Source organism: Anopheles coluzzii, chromosome 2 (assembly GCF_943734685.1).
Source record: "Anopheles coluzzii chromosome 2, AcolN3, whole genome shotgun sequence".
In the NCBI taxonomy this organism is placed as follows: domain Eukaryota; kingdom Metazoa; phylum Arthropoda; class Insecta; order Diptera; family Culicidae; genus Anopheles; species Anopheles coluzzii.
Window position 1 is genome coordinate 45,933,623 of NC_064670.1, and position 8,968 is coordinate 45,942,590.

Sequence of the window (8,968 nt, forward strand, 5' to 3'; positions counted from 1 at the left end):
AGGTTGTGGAAATAAGAGATCGGCAAGACGCACACTTCTCACTATTTTTAACAGTTGGTTTGTTCCAAAATTATTGTACGGCATTGAATTCATTACCATGGGCGATGCCAACTTTGGCTGCAAGCTAGCCCCAATGTACCACTCTGCTCTGAAAAAAATTACAGGTGCTTTTATCACTAGCCCAAACACCGCAGTACTTTGTGAAAGTGGACAATTACCTCTCGACCATGTTGTAGTCCTTAAAATAGTAAACCTAGCTGGCAGACTCATTGAAAAAGGAATCGAAGCAAATTCTTTTGTAGATAGAGCCAACAAGGTGTTAAAACAACTAACAGGTCACAGCATGCCCAACATAGCTAGACTCACAAGCTGTTCGACTAGACCTTGGTACGACAAAATCCCCACAATCGACTGGACATTGCAAAAACTAAGCAATCACGAACAACAAATAGTACAAAACTATCAAATGCTCATCGCCAACAAATATAAAATATATAACAAAATTTATACTGATGGCTCGGTCTACAACAGTTCTGCGGGCTGTGGCATAACATCGCCAAATGCTCGCTGTAGCATTAAGCTTCCGGAGAACACATCAATATTCTCAGCAGAGGCTATTGCTATTATGATAGCAACTGAAGAAGCGACCGTAAATGACAGACCTAACGTTATTTTCACAGATAGCGCTAGTGTTCTGAAGGCATTAGAGAAAGGATCCTTACGAAACCCCTACATACAAACTATCGAATCACTATCAAAAGACAGGTCAATCGAATTCTGTTGGATACCAGGGCATAAAGGAATCGCAGGAAACGAAGTAGCTGACCGTCTTGCGAATGAAGGTAGGATGATCAAAGATCATGTAGATGGAACTATCTCTAGAAGCGATGCATCCTTGTGGTGGAAAGGGGTAATAAATCAGAGCTGGCAAAACATTTGGAACAAATCACCCATTACCAACCTTAAAAAAATAAAACAAACCACGGCACCTTGGAACGATCCACTAGATCACAGTGATCAAAGAGTGGTAACAAGGTTGAGAATTGGACACACCCGACTTACACATACATACAAACTAAAAAAGGAATCACCGTTAATCTGCCCATTTTGTGGGTGTGATACAACGGTGGAACACATTTTAATTAATTGTTTTGGATATTCCGCAGAAAGGCAGAAACACAGACTTGGAGAACATTTGGATATTGTACTTTCCAACAATTACAAGGAAATTGAAAAACTTTTGAATTTTTTAAAGGAAACCAATCTCTACAAACAAGTATAGCAAATATGGATAAAAATATTTATAAAAACATAATTGAAATGAAAAAAGCACTAGAATTAACAAACATTTTCAACTTTCACCAGTACCATAATAACTCTTGTAATTTTTTTTTTCTTTTTCTTGAACTTTTAATTTATTCTTTTTTTGTATCTCAAATAGTATTAGCGATTTCTGAATTTTAAATTACGAGAGGCGAATGCTAAAAAGCCTCGTAAAAAAATAAAACAACAACAACAACTAATATTAAATGAATAAAACAATTTCTACACATTGCACTTTGTGATTATTAACAATTTTTCAAATTTTAAGATCGGATCTTTTATACTTTCAACAATAATGACAATAATTTCATCAAATCCCAAATGCTTTAGATGCTGCTTTAGGTTGATTTAGAAGTAAATTTATTTCACAGGGACTGAAGAAAATGAACGCAAAGATATACCGCAATTGCTTCGAATTGCGGACACTTAAGACCTTCCTTTTCAGCACACAGTATATCAATGCACAAAGCAAAATCGTAATCGAAAACCAAACCACCAGTGCATACCAAATGCAAAATAAGCTTCATAACTTTTATAGACGCACAACAGCGTACAAACTCTTCAAACTATTTGTAGGTTGAGAAATTCCTGTCCCCCAAAGACAGTTTAACTACCGCACCGCAACCGAAGCGATTACATAGAAATTAAACCCCTAACCCGGAATATTGTACACGTTCGTTTCTAGTGGTTTAGAAATGGTTCAATTATTTTTAATGAATTGAATCACTGCATACATCTAGCTACTTTGAGAGCCTTTACATACATCCTGATAGCAAGTCTTTCTACCCTGTTTGTCTCGGTATGTCGATGTCCAAAGCATGCAACAAGTGGGGGAGGCCCCATTTGCTTGCCAATTCCATCCAATGCGCATTTCATTCCATTAATTGTAGTGCATGAACCGTTGTGCTTATCTTTCTTCCGAGGCACTGTACCCTGTACATATCCGCTAGACAATAAAAGTGTCCCCTACGGTCTTTAGACTAGACTAGGGCTTTCCTCCGTTTGGGGAAATGTACGAACGTTTCCAATTGAACGTAACTACCAACGGGTTTGGTACATTTTACTTTTCTTTATCCATTTCCCAAAAGCCACAACCGGTAGCCTGCATGCTTTGGTAGGTTCAAGGTATGCGGTCTGGACAATGTCAAAAAAGAGAACTGAACCTCTTTTACTTTTCCCAGGAACACGGAGCACAATTTGTAAACAGGTCCTCTTTTGTAACGAGAAGTTTATACAAAAGAAAAACATACCAACACGAGCCCCAAGAATGAGAAGTTAAACCTCGCCACAAACTAGGCATCAAGGAATTAGTCCCTGTACCGGTACAGTCTTTGTACCCGAGTTCCCGTTCGTGCCTTCCCTTGTACACATACCAATGTATGGTTGTGCAGTACATAAAAAATGGTACATCACAGCCGCCCTCGGGGCAAGCCGCTGTGGAAACCTTTCACCCGTGTTCGTACCCGTTACTAATGTGTCAGTCAGTTTTTCCCATGATTAACTTTTCCATATTTAATGAGTAAAATGTTGGCAAAGGATTAGCCTTCAACTGCCTGTGCCACTTTTTTCAACCGCCTTTGCCCCCTCCCCTACGTCTGGTTGCGATCGTACGGCTGTTGGCTCTGGTTGGGTACCGCATCAAAGGCTCATCGCTCAGGAATTCTGCTCCTGTCGGCCTGATGAGTAGGATCCACACCCGAAACGGGCCTGCAAGCTTTCATTCTCTTCCAGCAAGCTCTCCTCCACTCTCTGTTTCTCTTTCTGCCTCTGCCTCTGGCTCTCTCTCTTTGCTTTCACTTCTTTTCTATTCTAGAATGCTTTAGGGATCAGGACTTATTATTTTTTTTCGAATAACCCATTGCCTCATGACGACCCACGCTACACTGCCTTCCTCGCATTGGAATCCTTTCCTTCGGGCAAGAGGTGAAAGAAATTAGAATTGTAAAAAAACGATTAAATCAGAAAATCCTTCACCTTTATTCATCGTTGCTCTCTTACTAGTGCCTGTAAGCTGTTCTTAGAAATGAAATGAAAATTTAATGCATTTTTTTTTAAATTACGTTCACACCCATCGCATGATGGTGTGTGGTTCGTTGGTATGAACGGATGCAGCGTAAAATATGGCACAGACCTCGTGCTAATTTGGACAAAAAGATTTGTTATTTTTTAAATTTAAATTTGATTTATTTGCCCTATGATTGTTTGATGTCTATGGATTTTTAATGCCTTTTTAGTAAGATACCTCTGATATGAAAACAGTTTTAATCAAATTTGTTGCAACGACAATATCATTGATTGGACAGCGAATGAAAGATATTGAACGATATGCAAACAAGTTTTTCTTCCATCAATAAATAATGAGACGTTTAATGTTGTCTTTGAACTTGTAACATTAATAAATTTTTGATTTCCGACGTTAAATTTCGTTTTCATAATTGTTTTTTGGCCTCTCACAAGCACCATTCACAAAGGGATTTATGTTTTCAACAAATACCCATCATAATTCGAAAACGGGATGCGGTCCACACCCGTTCACCAGCCAGGGGTCACCGGTCGAGAAATGCAACGACACAATCAGGTGTTAAGCTGATTAAAAATAATTATTCCATTTGTCACTTTGCATCAGCAAAATAAAGGGACCGCTGTTCGACAGATGAATTCTTTCATCCGGTTCCCGCTGGCCAGCACGCTGTGTCGTGTCATGAGCCACATGAGCCCGCTACATTGTTTGCTGTCAATAATAACTACCATCAGTGCAAAAATGAGAAAAAGCTCATTAAGCTCAGGATTTGTAATGTGTCAACAATGCGACAGTGTAAAAATGTGAAAAAATGTGAAAAGTGTAAAAATGAGTTGATATTGATCGAAGATGAGGTTTCTCTCAAAATCGAAATATTTGTATAATATGCACTTATTGCAAAGCATTAGTTTATAAACTTAAGCTTTTTTCTAAGTTATTACAAACTTTTAGGTCCTTTAAGATGTTATAGTGTTATTGTAAATGGTTAAATGATCAGTGATAAATTGAGTTTTGTCTTTTCAAAAATGTGAATTAATTTAATTTCAATTTGCTTGTATTCGATTTGAGAAAAGTAAATAAAACAACAACATAATTTAGCTGTACAAATGCTCCCAAATTCTTAAATGAAGTTTGTAAATAATATTGCATTACCTGTACTAACTAAGTAAAATTATGTTATATTACGTTTGATTAGTTCTGGTTAAGTATTTACTAATGATAGCACGATAATACGTGTAGCAGCCGTCAGAAATATCATTAACACGCATTAGATCAAAAATGTTTTTAAAATATTTGTTCACAATAGAAGTAAAAAAAGATCTTAAAAAGTGTGGGGAAAGAAAATATGTTTTAAAATGAGTGTATGAACATCTTATTTATAATAAATATCTCTGATAGAAAATATTATTAGGAAAATCGTTAACTATGGTCAATCCGCAAAAGTTTATTTGAAGACGGTGAATTTATTTCGTGTACATCCTGTAGACCTCATCTTGCTTCATTGTCGGTTTGTCTACACAGGGCCAGTTTAAAGTGCATCTAAAATTACACTTAAATAATTCTCAGAAAACATACAACAGTCGCTCGGTAATGAAATGCTTGTATGCCGGAGCATCTATCACATGGATCTGTTGGATAAGGCTCATATGGGTAACAGTATATTTGGTAACGGCGATAACCTTTAGAGAGTAGGCGAGCTTAAAAATCAAGGAACTGTCTTCAGTTTCAAAAACAATAGTATTAGTAAAATGTAGTGTTTTTGAATGCAATCCTGAAAACTACTATACTTGCATACTATTTTTGAACTATTCGAATGGTAGACGGTGGGTGCATATCAGAATCGCATAATTCTGATTCTGGTGATCTTTTCCATTGTAAGTGTGCAAGGTTTATAGCAAAGAAGGATGCACCAGATTATGCCAGCCTGGTATTTATTTTTTTTTCTTACAGCACAAAGCTTCGATGCCCAGTTTGCTGACTCTATTAAGTCAAGCGACAATGTGTGAAGATCGTGGTATAAGATTAGGATGCTTCTCTGCAATAACATTTAGAATTAATATTTAATTCTCATTGGCAGTGTACTTAAAAGTTGATACACTATTATGCCAAATTCTATTCCTATCATATAATTACAAAATTGCTGTATTCCAGATTCATCCTTTAGTGTTCAATGGCGATAAAAATACTTCAGCACATAAAACCTAGCGAAACCGTCTCTACTACGTACGGTTCTGAAACGCCTGAAGCTGAACCCAGAACGGGTAGAGCCCGATTGCTGTTCACCTAAGCAACAAGTCAACCACACTCACAGCGCCCGTATCAATTTACTACTGAATTAATTTCATTCGAAAACTTTTCCCTACTCTTTTGTAGCACTGTTTGCACGTGCCGGTACTTGGTCCTCTTTTTTTCATTGTTTGCCGACTCTTCCTATCCGTTAGTGCACATGTGCCCCAGTACGCGGTTTTCCCGGTCATGGACGTCCTGTTTTTGTCACGAAGAGTGAAACTTTGGGCTCGCATGGACGTTTCGATGGGCCATAAATTGCATATCGAATGCACAGTTGAGCAGTGCAAAACATACCCAGCACATTGTACAAAATAAATCAAACTTTAGCTTTAATTTTAACACGCACCGGAGGTAATTATTGTAATTGGTTTAAAATTTTTGCTGTACAGCTGCGTGTTACATACTTAGCTAACAGTGTTTAGAGGGTTAACTTACCACCAAGCCCGACCGATGGGCTGTTGTGGCCAATGTGTTCTCGTCCGTTGGTCGGGGAATTAATTCAACATCAAACAAAGCCTGCAGGCGAGGACACAATTGTTCAACCGCTGGCGCACAACGGCACCCCGTTACTAGTCCCTCTTGGTTCAGCCCAGCAGCTACAGGGGGAGGGCAAACGTGTGCTGTGGTCGCATAACACGCTGTTTGGTGAAAGTTTTTGCAGTACCGTACAGCGCAACAAACTTTGACCGAAGCCCGTCGCCCATGTATCGTGTGGGTATCGCGCGTTCTAATACTGTTGCTGCTGCTGTGGGCTGTGGGAAAATTCAAACAGTGACGTGGTTTGAGAGTGAAAATTTCACCTTCCTCAACCCCGTGCGGTTCGCGACCTCACATCATTACCAAAGGGGGAAAAGGGAGACGAATAGAGGGTGAAAAGTTTCGTAATTAAATTAAAATATGTTTCAATCGTCCACCCTTTACCTCGCCCTTCCTCACTAACTCTTCTTTTGTATGAGTGTTGATTTTACCTTCACCAAAACTTTGACACACGCGCACGTTCACACATATATGCTGCAAATTAAACGGAATAGAAATGGTCATAGGATTTTCTTCTTTGATTCAACAAAGGGATGAGAATGCGCTTATCTACCATGTAGGATACAGACAGTACGAGCTTTATGCTTATGACCGTGCAAAGGCCGTTGTGTTGTTTTTTCGCAGCCACAAATGAAGTGGAAGGATATGCCGCCCACTTGGCAACTCCATTTCCGAGCAAATAAATTGACCCAAAAGTCACAGCTGCAACAATTCCCTTGCGTGGCGAGGGAATAGACATACATATATACACCAGTACCAAGCTCGGTTGGTTACTCGAAGGCTAAATGATTTGTTTAACAAAAACTTTAACCAAACAGACAGCATCCGTTTCGCCTTCGTAGCGTCTTGGTGTTCCTACTTCTACCACCAACCATTTCGCTGCTTGGAGTTGTTCGTGTTGCGTTTCGGTCATTAAACCATACCGGTGTACTGTGCCACCATCAGTCGGTAGCTGAAATACGGAGAGACACTTCTGGTCCATCTGGGCTTTTGTACAGTGCGGTTTAGCTCACAAGGTTTGGCCGGGCTGATGGGGAGAGCAATGGGTTTTTGGGAAAGTTTTACACACCTTGTTCTCGGTCATCGTGGTAGTGAAATGGAAATGGATGATTAAAGGCCCGAAAGGTGGAAATGAACTACATCCATTTACTGGTCCCGACGTCGGAAGCGGTTTTAGATCGAGGTTGTTTATGTAGTGTGCTCAGAAAGATACATTTTTGGCGCTGCAATGAAATCTACCGAATGATCTTGATCGTTCCGGATGGTAGTTTCGAAAGTTGGGAATGTTAGAGCATAGGTGTGTTTTTTTTCAACTGTGTTTTAGGAAGATCTTAAGGATTGTTTTGTTATGTGTTATGGGAACAGAACTACATTTGAAAAAGCGCAACATATGATAACATATTCGATATACGTCCTGATCCGTAATCCTATTTAGAGAATTGAGAAATCACTAAAATTGATTTGAACCCAAAGATACACTCTACAATATGTGCGATCTAAAAAAACAGCGACATTGGTACACCAATCAGTGACAGATAGGTACGTCAATTACAGGTTTGAAGGAGAGCCTGGCACCAACAACGGTTCTTAAGTCAAATAAAAAACAGGAACAAAAGGACTTGATACAACATTCTAAATAAGAAAGCAAATTTCGGATATCAGAAATCGCCAAAATTAACTTATTCTTTAGTGGATCACTTTTGCCGTATGTTTGTGACACGTTGTGACACGTTCAACAACATATTGTACTTTCACAGTAACACACCGCCTCCGATTTTGGGATCGACTCAGAGGTCGAAAACGGCTCCGTAATTGGAATCGGCACGGGAATCGCAATCAGAATTGGTTGAAGAATTGGAATTGTCTAGAAACGGAAGTAGTTCTGAGATCTGAATTAAAATCAGGAGTTTCAGAAGCGGAGTCAGTTTCGGAATCTCCATGAAAATCGTTTACAAGTACATTTGGATCATTTGCGGCTATCGATACAATCATAGCTGCATACGATCAAAAAGTCTATTCTGAGGAAGAAATGCTTAACCGCATCCGATTCTTATTTCGGAGCAGATTAAGGAGTCGAATCCGATTCTAGATCCGATGCCGGAACTGATTCCTGAAACTGATTCCGGACCTACTTCTTCTTCTTTGGCTCAACAACCGTTGTCGGTCAAGGCCTGCCTTTACCTCTTGTGGGTTTGGCTTTCAGTGACTAATTGATTTCCCCCCATAGCAGGATAGTCAATCCTACGTATGGCGGCACGGTCTATTTGGGGCTTGAACCCATGATGGGCATGTTGTTAAGTCGTACGAGTTGACGACTGTACTACGAGACCGGCCAACTATATATTATCAATTCCATAAAAAATTAGGGCTACCAGGAATAGATTCCGGCAAAATACGACTGGTAAAAAAAATTAAGGTCTGTCAAACCTTTACAAACGTATGAAAAAATGTGCAATTTTAGAATTTCAGGTTTAGAGATGCCAACATCAACAAATCATTATATAACTTGTTTAAAAAAAACTCACACACACATACACACACAAGAATTACAACTCCCTCTTGTCAATAATATGTTAGTCTTCGAAAAGTTTAGAAACAGTTCTGCAAAATCGTAATGAAAAATTTCTGCAAGGATTCATAATTATTTCTTAATACTTGCACTCAATACCCAGCCCAGCTTTGTTGCACTCACGAAACTTCTGCTCGGGTAGCAGCTGTGCGAAAGCGGTGCTGGTACGATTTATGGGACCATATTTTTCCAACACGCCCTCCCCACAAGAAGCTACTTTGAACGGTGCA